General features: G+C 44.0%; 1 protein-coding gene and 1 non-coding gene across 5 annotated transcripts in view; both read right to left on the reverse strand.

Moving 5' to 3' along the window:
- SCAP (SREBP cleavage activating protein) overlaps nt 1-15,046 on the reverse strand; it is a 305,057-nt gene that overhangs the window by 44,814 nt on the left and 245,197 nt on the right. The gene's annotated exons all lie outside the window — the stretch shown is intronic.
- Nucleotides 13,604-13,722, reverse strand: LOC137616780 (5S ribosomal RNA). Its single transcript, XR_011039499.1, has one exon. It is a non-coding gene; the product is annotated as a 5S ribosomal RNA (ribosomal RNA).

The following is a 15,046-nucleotide window of genomic DNA, read 5'->3' on the forward strand; positions in this document are numbered from 1 at the left end:
AGAGAGAGAGAGAGAGAGAGAGAGAGAGAGAGAGAGAGAGAGAGAGAGAGAGAGAGAGAGAGAGAGAGAGAGAGAGAGAGAGAGGCGTAAAATAGCGTACGTAAATTTTTATTATTATTGTTATTATTATTATTATTGTTGTTGTTGTTAATAAAATTATTATTGTTATTATTATTAATCATTATTATTATTATTATTACTGTACAGTATTATTATCATTATTTATTATTATTACGGTATTGTACTTAATCTACGTACGTTCAGTATGCGCGGGGCATCTTCTATGAGTAACCAACGCACCATGTACTGTAAGACGGGTTGTGATTGGTTCAAGCACTGATAGATGACGAATCAATACTCAAGTTTTGTTATCTAGCCTGTGATTGGTGTTTTGCCCGCATCTTCTACCCGCAGCATCAAAGTTCTCGCGGGGCTGGATCGTTCACTTTCTCTTTCCGCGTATTGCTGAGTAGACGTTCTTAAGTTTGTGAAGTTTAATCTGTGCTGTGTGCGACTGTTTTAAGTTGAACTTTTTGTTGAACTTTCTGTTAAATCCTACTGTACAATGCCTCCCAAGCGTTCTGCTTCTAGTAAGGCTGGTAGTGAGCCTAAACGCCACCGAAGGATGATGACGATAGCTGAGAAGGTTACGCTTCTCGACATGTTAAAAGATGGTAGAAGTTACGCGGCCGCCGGCCGCCATTTTGGCATCAACGAATCCACCGTTCGCTATATCAAAAAGGACGAGGCGAACATTAGAAAGACTGCTGCAATCACCTTTAGCAGATCAGCGAAGCGAGTCGTTACAACGCGTAATAAAACGATCGTACGCATGGAAGGTGCTTTAGCTGTGTGGATTGCCGACTGCCGGAAGAAGAACATAGCGTTGGATACGAACACCATCCAAACAAAGGCTTTAAGCTTATATGAGAATTTTGCTGCAAAGGAACCTAAAGACGACGACGGCAACCATGCTGAAGATGATGATGATGCAGATGATCCTCAACCAGGGACATCCACTGATTCCCAGCCTCAGAAACGTTTTTCCGCAAGCAAAGGATGGTTCGCGAAGTTTCAGAAACGCTTCGCCCTGAAAAGCGTTTCCCTGCATGGGGAGTCTGCTTCCGCTGACACTGCCGCTGCTGAAACTTACGTGAACCAGACTTTCAAGAACATTATCGCTGAAGGTGGATACAAGCCGGAACAAGTGTTTAATATGGATGAAACCGGCTTGTTTTGGAAGAGAATGCCGTCGCGAACTTTCCTGTTCAAAGAGGAAGCCAAAGCCTCTGGCTTTAAGGCATTCAAGGATCGCGTTACCCTCGTGATGTGTGGCAATGCTGCTGGATTTTTGTTAAAGCCGGGGCTTATTTATAAGTCGAAAAATCCTCGCGCTTTGAAAAATAAAAATAAGAATCTCCTTCCCGTGTACTGGATGCATAATCAAAAAGCATGGATTACGAAGATGCTGACCTCCAACTGGTTCCACCAGTGTTTCATCCCGCAAGTCCATGAATATCTCTTAGAGAAGGGCTTGCCATTCAAGATCCTTCTCCTTATGGATAACGCTGGTGGACACGCAACTGACCTGTCGCGTGAGGGCGTTCAGGTTGAGTTCCTGCCACCCAACACCACGTCATTAATTCAACCGATGGACCAGGGGGTTATCAGGGCGTTCAAGGCCCTCTACACGAAGAATACCTTGGCGGACCTCGTTGCGTGTGTGGATGCTGCCCAAGATGACGAGGATGAAGATTTCAACTTGAAGGCGTACTGGCGGCAGTACACCATAGCCACGTGCCTGCAGAATATTCAAAAGGCACTTCAAGAGATGAAACCTGCAACCGTGAATGCGAGCTGGAAGAAGCTGTGGCCCGATATTGTTTACGACGACAAGGGATTTACTCCGTCGGAAATCCAACACTCTGCAATACGGAAATCTGTGCAGTTGGCTGCCATAATTGGAGGTGACGGGTTTGGCGACATGACGACTGAAGACGTCGACGAGTTGTTGGACTGCCATTCCCAGCCCCTAACTGACGCAGACCTCGAAGACCTGACGAAATCGGCAAGTGAGGAAGAGAGTGAGGGTACCCAGGAAGAGACCCAAGAAAATGTCGAAGAAACGGGCTTAGCATTAGAACGGCTTGCCAAGTTCTGCAACCATATGAAGGAGGCGAAAGAAATGTTACAAGAGTGGGACGAGGATATGGTTCGCTCGATGCAATTCTCAAATAAGGTCGATGACATCATGACTCCCTACAGGATGCTCTTGGATCGAAAAAAGAAGCAGCGGCAACAACTTCCGATCACAATGTTCTTCCAGCCTCGCAAAAAAGAGCCAGTTCCTCCTGCTAGTACGCCTTCGGAAGAAATTGAAGAAGTTTCCCAGGAAGAAGTTGAAGAGGTGTCCCAGGAAAAGACACCTCCGTCTGAAGAGACGTAAAATACTATCATTGACTGCACAGTAGAACACATCATCAGCTTCATCATCATCATTTCTACTGTGTAGCAAATTCATCGCCATCGTCATTCAAGTTTTTCTTGAACTTCTTTCGTGGTGAGTACAGTAACAATCTTTATTTTTTACTTTAACCTGTTTTATAGTTTAGTAATGTACGTACGTATGCATTAAGTTAAAGGGAAGGTTTTAAAAGTCTACATGTTGTAACCTATCATATTTTTTTTGTTTAAAATTTACATTCGTACGTAAAACAATCTCTCTCTCTCTCTCTCTCTCTCTCTCTCTCTCTCTCTCTCTCTCTCTCTCTCTCTCTCTCTCTCTCTCTCTCTCTCTCTCTCTCAAATTGTTTTCCTGTTTTGCTACGTACAAGTACTGTATAATTTATATTTGTAAGGTAACATATTTTGTAAATGCTTTTACTGTAAATACTGTATGTACTGTATCATTATTTATCACTATCATCATGCGCGTTAAATGCCTTGTTTGTTCTGAGCGTGGTTGTTTACTGAGCGTACACGCCGTCGTTTCAGGCGGCGTCATAAAGAAAAAGATTTAATTTGGAAGTCCTAAGAAAAATACGTAAACTAAAATATTGGTAATAAAAAAATCAACATACAGTACTGTATAATCAATATAATCGATGCAAAAACTAACCTATACATATATGTGTACACTAAATGAGTTTGTTTCTTCATTATGATCAGAGATGAACGTAAACAAAACATTGGTTGCCATTTTTTATCGTGCTTTTTAGGTGTTTAGGAAACACATGATATAAAATCGCCTTTAATATTTGTGCCTGTTTTAGTTTAGGGTGCTGTAGTACATGCATTAAGTGTTCTGTACATTAAAGGGTGGTTTGTTAACAGTACTACGTACAAGGGAAGGTTTTAAAAGTCCGAATATACATGTTAAATAAATAGGTAAATATGCTGTCACTACTTCGCGGATTTTCACCTATCGCGCCCGCGTCTGGAACCTATCTACCGCGATAAACGAGGGTTCACTGTACAGTATTAGTATATTCAATATATCATCAATATATGAGCCAAGCCCAAGGCATTCTTACCGCGATTTTAAGTGAGGGCTTTAAGTTCGATCAAAATCGCCATTCACCTTCATACTCATAAACTCCCTTATAATGAAGAGAATAACTGATTTCTGGGATATAAGCAATTACTTGTCCCATGAGAGCTTAGATTAGACTATTTGTTGTGCAGCAACAATGGGTTCTATGAAAAAGGTGTCTATGGACCTGCGTGCAATCTTTAAGGTATTGGTTTGTAAAAGTGGTTTCTCTCTTCCAGACCCATGCTTTTAGAACTTGAGTTAACGGGTAGTTTTAAGGAACGCTAAGGTTGCACCAAGCCCACTTAGATGATGCTGCTCGAGGTGGGGCCCTTGGAGATGCTTACCCTGAGGATTTATAGGCTCTCATGATGGTTTCTCTCAACCAGAAGGAAATGGTCTTTCTAGAAACTTTCGTTTTGGAGTAGCCAGTGTGATTGGAGATTCTAGACCTAAGATACTGCGTACTTTTTAGATATTTACGTACTGCTCTTACAGGACATAGCAACATGTCATCTGGGTCACAAATTACTTCTTTGAGAGACAAGATAGAGAAAGAGTCAAAATTTATATCATTATCACCTGGAATTTGGTTTTGGTCACAAATTCAGGAACATAGAAGACAAAAATAGTTCACTCACTCTCTTGGCTGAAGCTAAGGCACCGAGGAAGACTGTCTTCAAGTTAAGATCTCTGTCCAAGGCTTTGTGCATAGGTTTGTACGGGGCTTTCTTCAAGGTCTGTAAGACCTAGTTCTTGAGAAGGGCAAGATTGAAATTCCTCATCAAGACAGAGTTCTCAAGAATCTGAGAGGTCTAGTCCTTTCAGTTTGAATACTTGGCTCAAGGCCGAGTGGTAGCCTTTCACCGCGGTAACTGAAAGGGCCTTCTTGTTCCTTAGGAACATTAAAATGTCTGCAATCAGGGGAATAGTGGCCTAGAGTGGAGCAATATTCCCCCTATGACACCAATCACATTAGATTTTCCACATTGTCTGGAAAACTGCTGCAGAAGACTTTTTGAGGGTATCCGGAAAGCTGCTTTGTAGTTGGCTTTGATAAGTTTTTTTCAGAGATGCTAGATAGTCTCCAGCCATAAAGGGATAGGTAATGTACTGCATCATGGAATTTTCTTATGTGAGGTTGGCGTAGTAGGTTTGACCATTCTGAAAGTTCTCTTGGTATGGCCACCTTGGGGCCATTAACATTGCTCAGACTCACTTAGATGTTCTAATTCTGTTCAGTGTCTGACGAATCAGAGAGAACGGTAGGAAGGTGTAGGTATAGAAGTCTAGACCATCCACGAGTGTTGAAAAACGTCTTCCATCACAGCAGCTTGGTCTGCGACTTGAGAGCAATACACCGGGAGTTTGTGATTCAAGTGGGTGGTGAACATGTCCAGAGATGGGGGACCCCACTAAGTCACAGGATAAACCTTGGTATTGTCGATACCGCATAGTCTGTTCGCAGTCTGCTCTAAGGGAGGCTCATCTAAACCTCTTAAATGGCAGATTAGGCTCATAATCTTAATGAAGTGAGAGGCTTCTGAGCTCAATACCAGGGCCTCAAGAAGGGGTGCATCAGCAGAGCTTGTACTTGTGTGAAAAGAAGTTTTCCAGAGTCACCAATAGTGATGATATCACGGTGAGAATGTTATGTCTTAACAGAGCTCTTTACTTTTCCTCCATCCTACTCTTCCATTGAAACATATCGAGAAGAGGAGGCAGGGAAGGAATGGGAGGAAATCTAGTTCACTCTCATAGTAAGAGCATTCATCTCTTTATTCTAATTGGGAAGCGGAGGGGTTGAAGTCTTTCTCTCAGGACTCGTTTTACAAGGCAAATGAGTTCTCAGTACTCAGCCATCTTGAACGCCTATGGCAAGTACCACGTCTATGTCGTCTGCCAATCCATTTTTCTACGTATGATAGGGGGGGGGGATCCTTGGGAAATGGGAAACTTTCCGCATACTTTATCCACTTTCTATACCTGTAAAGAATTATCTGAAAAAGAATAGCGTTCCAGAGAACGCTTAGCCCATCCTGATAATCCTGATAGGAGGACCGAGTGTAAGAACGGGGTCTATCTAGACAATTAGTGGGTTTATCGCTAGCATAAGATACGTTTCTTATTTGCGTATGGTGAGATTTTATCCCGTTGGTTCCTGGCCGGGAGTTTATAAAACTACAGGGGATTTCTAGATTCAAGTGGAGATGTTTTACTATGCCCTCTATCATCCGATGGGCGTATAGTTACATTCTTCTTAGCATCATTATCATGTGAAGGAATACTCACACACATCAAGATGGCAGCACGTACAATGACGTCATGACGCTTATAGGGATGATAACTTGCTTGGACCTGTCGGTCTGCCTAAACTGTGGGGAGGGGGGGGTAACTTCACGCATGTTTGGGTACATCAGCGCTTACATATTTATGAGTCTGAATGTTTGGCCTAACTGTATTCTTTGAAGCATTTCTTGGAATGGCAGGAATGGTTACAATCAACTTTCAAGCTTTAGAAAGTTTGGAAGAAGAAGCCTGCTCGGAGCATGAAGGTATTGCTAACTCCGGTGAGGCGGGGACATAGCCGAAGAGGTCCAACCACCCTCATAGTAGCGATGACAAATTTCTCGACTTATTCCAGACTCTCTTAAGAGGAGTTTTCTGCCGAGGACTCATAGGTGTACAAGGCAGCCTTTCTCGTTAATACAAGTTGGAGACTGGTAATCAGGATCGTCCAATAAGGCTGCCTCGGTAAAACGGAATATGACAGGTTCAACTCTTAAGTCCTTCCGGGAACTAAGAGATGCTTTTAATGTTCTAATGGGAGACACTTCTATAGGGGTGAACATCTTATCTACATAGTCTGACAAATACAAATCCCTTCACAAGGCACTCATGGGGGGGAGGGGGTAAGGAAACCTTGACATACAAGCATAGTCTGTTTTAGAAGCATCAAGTGGATCTGGCTCAGGGAGCCTAGCTGCCGTAGCTAGGGGATCTGTACTAGATGATAAAATGTTGATGAAATTACCGCCATTGTCCTCCATGACAGAAACCTCAAGAGGGTTCCTGACATGAAGAACTTAGTAGGGAGATAACATTCGTCGCCGAAACTACCTTTTGTTTCTCCTCACTGCTTACCGAAGGGGAAGGAGGAGAGCGATCTCTCTTGGCTCGCTTCTTCTGGTGAGAAGGATATTTATCCCGCTAGGAGGATGACCACTACCTACAATTGTCACATGAAGATTATACCAAACATCTTTTTTCCTCAACACAACGGACATACCGGGTGAGGATCCATTTCTACCCGGCTCATGAAGGTACCACAAGGGCGACCATTATGGCCCAGGCAGGAACGCATCGAATACAACATAGTCGAAAGGCATACACTCCAACCCACAAAGAGTAGGCTATGTGGTTGTCTGGTCGTAGGAGTGAAGGCAGACATTTCCGACTACCTCCACGGCCAGAGGCAATGTGAGTAAGGGCTTATTACAAGTGGGACGCATCATGGAGAGTGGTTGCCTAGCAATGCAACATGACGTAATCTAACAATTTCTTTTTTATTGTCTGGCCATAAAAAACGAAACCAGAAGTAACCCTATTACATGACTCGAAGTTTGTATCTGCGTAGAAATACATGGAATCCAGGATCAACAAGGTTTTGAATTTTCTCTACAAAGTTGAGGAACACAAGATAAAAGAGACCTGCCTCCAATGCTCAAAATGAGAGAAAAAATACAAGAATCCATGTAATTTGCCTGCCCAATTTTTCGAGGCCAAGGTAAATAGAAAAAACCCTTTTCAGGGCAAGGACTCTATCTCATACTTACTTCAACCGTTTGTCAGGAGCTCTCCTCAAAGACCACAACAACTTGGTTACATCCCAGGCTGGAGGTTGAAATTCACTGGGAGGACAAGTCTGCTCCATACTCCTGATAAGTACTGATAATTCCCACGAAGAGGAAATGGACACTCCTCTCAGTCTCAACACCTGGCTCAAGGCTAAATTTCACCATTTTGCCACAGACCGGGTAATTTTCTGCTTAACTAATTTGCTAGAAGTTCGATTTTCATGGTATAAATTGTGGTACGAGAAGAATTCATCTTAGCTCCATCCAAGACAACAGTACTTCTGCTATGCAGAACAATGTCTTCAACCTAGTGCCTCCTGCTTCCAAATGTATAACAGTGGTGTTGTGCTGTCTGAAAAAAAAATGCCATGAACTTCCTATTTACCAAAGACTCCTGAGCCTAAAGGGCCTTAAATATTAAAAGATCCAGCCAATTCATGTGAAGGGCAATTTCTCTCTCTCATCGCATTCCTGATAAGTGAAGATAATCAATGGATACGCCCAAACCTTATCAGGAAGCATCTGTGAAAACTTAAACATCGCGAACCGTTAGTTCCGATGAAAAAAACCTGAGCCAAACAAAGTGTGTTGTTCCTCAATTTCACCAGTTCCAGCTGGTTCTCAATCACCAGAGCACATTTTGTGTCCAGAATTGAGAGCTAGTCCCAGTGTCAATTGAGATGCAATTGGAAATAGACATAGCAACAAAATTAACACACGAAAGAATTTCCAACAAACGACCCACATTTTCTCGATAGCCAAATTTTCTCTAGTTAACCAGAATCTAATAATTTTCTTTGTCATTTCCAACACCAGGTTCAGTAAATCAAACGCTTTGATGAAACTAACAAACTTTGTAATAGTCCATCCAATTCAGTAAAGTAACATCCTGCAAGGATATACCATAATTGAGAAGTCAATAATGAATGAGAATTCGCTGCTAAAAGCTTCAATGTAAACTAACTCAATATCTTCCTGATCTAAACCTTGAATATGTCCAAAAATTGGGGGTCCAATCTTGTTTGAGGAGATTCAAATGATTGTGCAATCATAAATGAATTACATAAATCAGATTGGGCTTGCATTCTCTTTTTTAGGATTTGCTTCAACAATTGCTTTTAATAAAGTACAGAAAAAAATCCAAGTCTGAATCTTACTTTCCCTACAAAAATGCATGACTCTACTATACAGGAGTATCATACTGGTCAGTGAGGAATCATTAATGTGCCAAATGAGCACACGACAAATCAGGGAATAATTAGAAAAGAAACGGAATATTTATTATGGTAGAGGTAGGTTATGTGATATGCCACACTATCAATCACAGCCCTTAAAGGTTGAGCTTGAACACTTGAGTCAAAAACATAAGTAAAAGAACAGGGAAATACATCGGTAATCCTGAACCGGGCATCTACCATGAACTCTAAGTAGATATGCAATAAATAAAGTCTGCTTACCTGAAACAAGAGCTGTAAAAGCAGCTTGAACCATGTGACTGAACACTTTGTCTCTTTTGTGCTTAGCCTAAATAATAATGAGATTAATCTACTAAAATATATACATTTATTACCTACAGAAACTATCTGAATGAGGTACGCTAGGTGATATAGTATAACATCCTGGGATAGTATAAACACATGTAGCTAACAAAGGAAGAATGGAAAAGGATACACTATCAGCTAACGGAAAAACTGAAAAGGAACCAGATATAGCAAGAGAAATAACCATGGATAATTGCATTAAATTAGAGAATGGTTCTACAAAAAAAGAGCAGGGTAATTTAAGGACAATAATTTCAGCCCTTACATCCAAATTATCACTCAGTAATTGAATACTAAGTTCTATCTCATGACCAGTGTCTGCACTGCTACAAAAAGAAGACAACAGATTAATAGCTTGAAATGAACAATGCTTTCCACCTATTCATACACCTTATAAGCCATCAATTTATTATACAGTATTGTCATTTGTTTATCCAAACAATTGACCGTTCTGAAAACCTCTTGTCTAGTTCCCACTGCTCACCTCTACACAGGCTATGTGGGTCAATGTCTTATTATAACAACCTATGAATGGAATACCATGAATTTTCATGTATTATATTAAATCATAAAATTCACCCCTGAACATTGGGGGTCATCTTATACAACTGATATGAAAATCACACCTTGAATTCCATGTGAGGTTTACTAGTAGGCTAGCCTAGGCCTCAGTGAGATAACCAATAATAAAGGTAGCCAAACCATATTTACCTCACATATTGGCATAAGTTTATAATAAATAGCCTATTTGAGGAAATACTGCAAAGCAAGAATGAAATCAACTTTTGTCAATGCAAGTCCAGCTGACAAAATGTAAACACTCAGTCTAGGTTGCGCTCTCAGCAACCTTAACTTTCTCTTTCTTTAACCTTTTCATAATTTTAATGGTAGCATTAATGATGGTAGTAATAAAATTTAGATAAACATATTTATTTTTCATTAAAAATCCACTGTGATTCAAATTATCCACACTTTTTTTTCATTTTTAATTAAAAATCCACTGTGATTCAAATTATCCACACCTTTTTTTCAATCTCGCACTACCTTCTCTGTCACATCGAACATTCTAGTGGCAACTCAATTGTTCAATTTCTTGCCTGATTGTGTAACTTTTTATCTAAAACTACCCTTGGCTTTGTACTTTTTTTGTGCTGGTGGCTCCATAACTGATGTGAATAAAAGTTATCAATAAATTAAACTGACTTAAAACTGAGGTTAGGAAAATATTTTATAAATAAAAATGTACAATTATAATTTGTAACAGTTTAGAACACTCATAAGACCATAAAATTATCATACTGTTATTAGTGGTAATTCATGCAACGTGTAGGAATTTCTAGTGTTAGGGCAACTAAAATATTTCTAATACAGTAACATCTTTACGAAAAACTCTTAGAATTGTTATTTATTACTCAGATGTGTAAATACATTCATTGTTTGTTATGATCGTCAATGAAACGTATACAGAACAGTTTTAAGTTTTACGCATCGTGTTTAGGAAAAACATGATATAAAATTGCTCTTCTTTCATTTATTTTCACTTTCTAAGGATAAAGCAAGTAAAACAATATAGGTAATAACATCATCATTAAATAACTAACACTTGGTAAGATATCTGTGACTGCACAAGCTAACTGATAAAATTTCTCTTCTTTCTTTTATTTTTACTTTCTAAGGATAAAGCAATTAAAATAATAACATCATAATTACATAACCAATACTTGGTAAGGTATCTGTGGCTGCAAAAGCTAACTGATACACAGATATGTAAATATGACCAATTCGAAGATAATTTGTATTTTTCCTAACCATACAAACCTTAGCTATTTACATTGGGTATTACTTTCGGCGTAGCTGAAATGACGAGCCATTAGATTTTAACGAGGGTTTACTACCCTGCGCTAGTTAGCAGGGGTAGGGGGAGGGGTAGCTTGCTACCCCTCCCTCCTTCACACACCGGTGAAATGTCTCACTTCACTTAGAAGTAGGACTTGGGGGACAGGGCTGGCGGGCAAATGTGTAAATAGCTAAGGTTTGTATGGTTAGGAAAAATACAAATTATCTCCGAATTTGTCATTTGTTCAGTAACCAAAATACAAACCACGCTATTTACATTGGGTGACTTACCCCTTAGGAAGGGTGGAGAGTCCCCAGCCATACTGGCTTTGGCTTTACCCGGGGACTCAGAATCCGAGTGAGTCGCACTCGAGAAAAGGAGTCCCTCCACCTCACAAGTTCCTTGCTCCGCAAGGAAACGTGTGGCCTACATAAGCTTGTGTGTGAAGGAAGAAAGTGTGACCCGTCCGAGGCAGTTGACCTGGAGTTCCAGAAGGAACTCTGGGTTAGGACGTTCCCAATACCACCTCGTCAGGGTATGGGGGACGCGACAGTATTGACTCAATACTCGGAACACAAGGAAGCATGGTTTACCTGCAGAGGTTTGAGGTCAGCTATGCAAAGACCAGGATGCTGCTTCCGCTGTAGAGGGGACGATGAAGAAAGAAGTAAGGGCCAGACATACTTCTTTCGTTCATGCAGACTAAAACCTGATAACAATGCCCTCAACCTTCTGCTACCTCTCCAAAAAGGAGCCCGAGGTTAGACCAGCTGTTGTGTAGCCACCACAGAGCGATAGAAACGTATCAATACTCCTGTGGGTCACGTCCTGCAGGAAGCGGGCTGCGAAGGTCATTAGACGCTTCCAGACTCCAGCTTGTAGCACCTGCGTCACAGAGTAGTTCTACTCGAAAGCGAGGGACGTTGCGATGTATCCGACATCGTGCTGTAGGGCGACGTGACGGGGGAGGGTCTGGATTCAGGTCGAGATGAATGTCCTTGAGTCCGAGCTGAAGAGGTGCACTGGTGACTCTCCTCTGTGTCCTCCGTGCTCCCAAACCGGCTGCACGTGAGGACAAACTGCAGCTGTTCTCAAAGATAACCCATCGATTCCTTTACTGGCAAGGAGGAGAAGATTTGGGTCATCTGATACAGAACGGAGACTCGAAATCTTGAAGGAGTCGAACCGAAGGTCCGGGACTCCAAGATTCTGAGTCTAGAAAACAACTCAGGAGCGAACCTGAATGTTGCCTTCCCCTATTCTCTTGAAAGGGCGGAGTCGTACGAGACCATGAAGATTGCTTACACACTGGCCGAGGCCAGAGTGAGCAGGAGCACCGTCCCCCAAGACGGAATACGATCAGAGGCCTGACGTAATGGTTCTTGAGAAGATCTCTTAAGGGACTAAAGAGTCCGAACCATGCTCCATGGAGGAGGTCTCACTCCGACTGGGGGCAGGGACGTTCGCAGCTTCGCATGAGCGAAGAAAGATCCAGCGGGAAGGAAAAAGTCTATTCCTTTCAGCCTGAAGGCCAGGAAAAGGCTGAGCGATAGGCTTCACTGCCGAGAGCGGAAAAGTTTCCTCCCGCCGAAAAGCAATAACTCCGTTATTGCTGGAGAAGAGGCCTCAAGGGAAGAGGTATTTCTCCCATGACACCAACCACAGAAGACTCTCCACTTCGCCTGGTAGACCCCTGCGGATGACTATCACAGGTGACGCGACCTCCGTTCCGCGACTGTAGCGGGTTGTCTCTTCTTAAGGAGGCGGCGTAGTGTCTCCAGGCGTGAAGCCGAAGCGATGCAACGGCTCATGAAAGATGTTGTAGTGTGGTTGTTTGAGTAGCCTGTGCCGTGGAAGAAGCTCTCCTGGGAGTTCCGTCAGGGGAAACAGAGGGTCCGGAAACCATTCTGCGTATAGTCACAGCGGAGCTCTCAAGGCCATCGAAAGGTTGAAAGACAACCTGGTCTTGTTGAGACCCATTCTAAACAGACAACAACGGTGGGAAGACGCAGGCGTCGATGTTGTCCCACCGTCACCGGAAAGCATCTTGCCAAAGAGACTTGGGGTCTGAGACTGGGGGGAAGAACAGCGGAAGCTTGAAGTTCCAGGCTGTCGCGATCAGGTCCCCCAGGCCAGGACTTGCTGGTTACTATAGGCCAAAGACCCCCTGGTACTCTCTATCTGCGAGGCTCTGCTCAGATAGTCGGAGAGAACATTCCTCTGCCCGGAATGAGCGAGCCGATAGTGGTATTGAGAGGACCTCGGATCATCTCAGTATCTCCACTGCAAGATGCGACGGTATGAAAATGCGTCCCCTGCTGCTTGGAATATGCCAGTACCATGAGGTCGTCGCGCACGAAGCGACTCGGCAGGAACTGTAGGATCTGTAGAGGGGCCAGACTACGGCCCCTAAGCCTGCCTGAATGATGGGGAGGTACCCTTCAGGTCCTGACCATAGGCCAGAACCGGAACATGCCCCCCCCCCCCTTTTCTTTGAAGAGTCCGAGAACAGCATAAAAAATGTGGGGAAAGGACGAGAATATCCACTCCCATCAAGAGGTTCCATAGGTCAACCCCCATTGTAGGTCTAAACGTTCCGCTGGTCCCACAGGGGCCAGAAAGTCCGGTTAATCGTTGCTTTGATACCACCGGAACTTGGGCCGCCTCACAGGGAACTTATCCTGAGGCGACCGTTCGGGACTTTAGACGGGTCAATGAGGAAAAGAGACCCAGGAAACGTTCCAAGGTAGGGCTGAAAGCTCTGCTTAACCGAGAACAGGTACTGCGACTCTCCTCAGCCTTGCCACAGTCAACTGAAGGGAAGGTTCTGAGAAGGAGTCAACAGCATCTGGTGTTCCCAGGCGGTCACCCATCCAAGTACTGACCAGACCCAACGTTGCTTAACTTCGCTGATCGGACGAGAAGCGGTGTTTTCAACGTGGTATGGCCGTTGACTCAATATCATGGCTAGATACTCCAGATGTTGAGGCAAAAGTAGAGAAGGCTCCTAGCAAATTACCATGATCCCACACTCTTGGTAAAGACCCGGAAGCTTGTCCCGGTGCCGAAGAAGGTCGAACCCGAGCCTACCGGAGTTGACCAGACCTCCAAAAAGCGAAGGAGGCGGAAGCCTGCTCCTGAGTGGCCATGAGGAAAGCAGGGAGAGTTCTCTGGGGAAAAAAACCTGCGATGCCGCGGCGGGATCGCCACACCGCATCTTAAGCAGGAACACCTGTAGTCTAGGCTGAATTCCAAGAGCTTCCTGGAAGATGGAGGGAATGGAACCTGGAAGTACCCGTCCTCCCGATCCAGGGCCTAAGGAGTCCTGCAGCCTCGTTACCAGTCTGATCGACTCTGCTGTTCCACGCTGGATGAAGTTTGTTCGACAAACTTGATCAGAGCTGAGAGGTCGACGACGGAATTCCCGTCTCAGATGCTTTCCCAGAAGAAAGGATCGACTGAAGAAGCCGGGGGGGGGGAGCCGTCGACGACCCTATGGAGGACCTTCTCCTAAGGCATGGATCCTTCTGCCCAACAGGCAAACCTCTTGCCGACCCCATGGCATAGAGGCTCAGTGACACTGGATTCGCTGACAGTGACTGAGAGATGGTAAGAGCGAGGCGCGATATCCTTGGCTGATCACGGAGACCGTGCAGGAATCGGCATCGGGAAGCTGTTATCCGGACGAGTAACCTTAGGCATCCCCCCAGCGTGAGACCTGCAAGGGGGGTTACCAATCCTAGAGTTTGTGAACTCTGCCGCTCCCTCTAGGATTATGCCTGCCCGGGAGAGCCTCCCGTGCTACCTGTCCCTGACAGGAGGGGACTGCTATAGTACTGTACACCTTGTCTTAGCTGCCGTAGCCGGTCCGATAACTTAGGCCGACGAGCCTGGATGAAGAGGCGTCGGAGGCCTGCAGGGTCTGGAAGAAAGCGCCTACGAGGAGTGAAAACGGAAGTCGACTTCCTCCGCACAACAGCTGTCCATGTCTCTGTCCTTGGGCTCAAACAAGCTCTTCCCAAGGATGGAAGAGTGTCTGAGCTTGTCGACATCCACGGATGAGACACCCGAGAGGAAGCCCTTGGTCACTGCGTTTAGATGCTCCAACATCGAGTTTGCCCGCAAGTTCGAAACTTGGCGACGAAACGCCAAGGTGCTTGAGCCCGAGAGGAGGAAAGTACCCATGATCTTCCTGGAGCTTCCTTGTACAAAACCTCGGGTCGCAACCAAGGAGGGAAAGGACCTGGTAAGCCCCTTCCACGAGATGGAGAAGAGGAAG

The sequence above is a fragment of the Palaemon carinicauda genome, chromosome 22 (genome assembly GCF_036898095.1).
Source record: "Palaemon carinicauda isolate YSFRI2023 chromosome 22, ASM3689809v2, whole genome shotgun sequence".
In the NCBI taxonomy this organism is placed as follows: domain Eukaryota; kingdom Metazoa; phylum Arthropoda; class Malacostraca; order Decapoda; family Palaemonidae; genus Palaemon; species Palaemon carinicauda.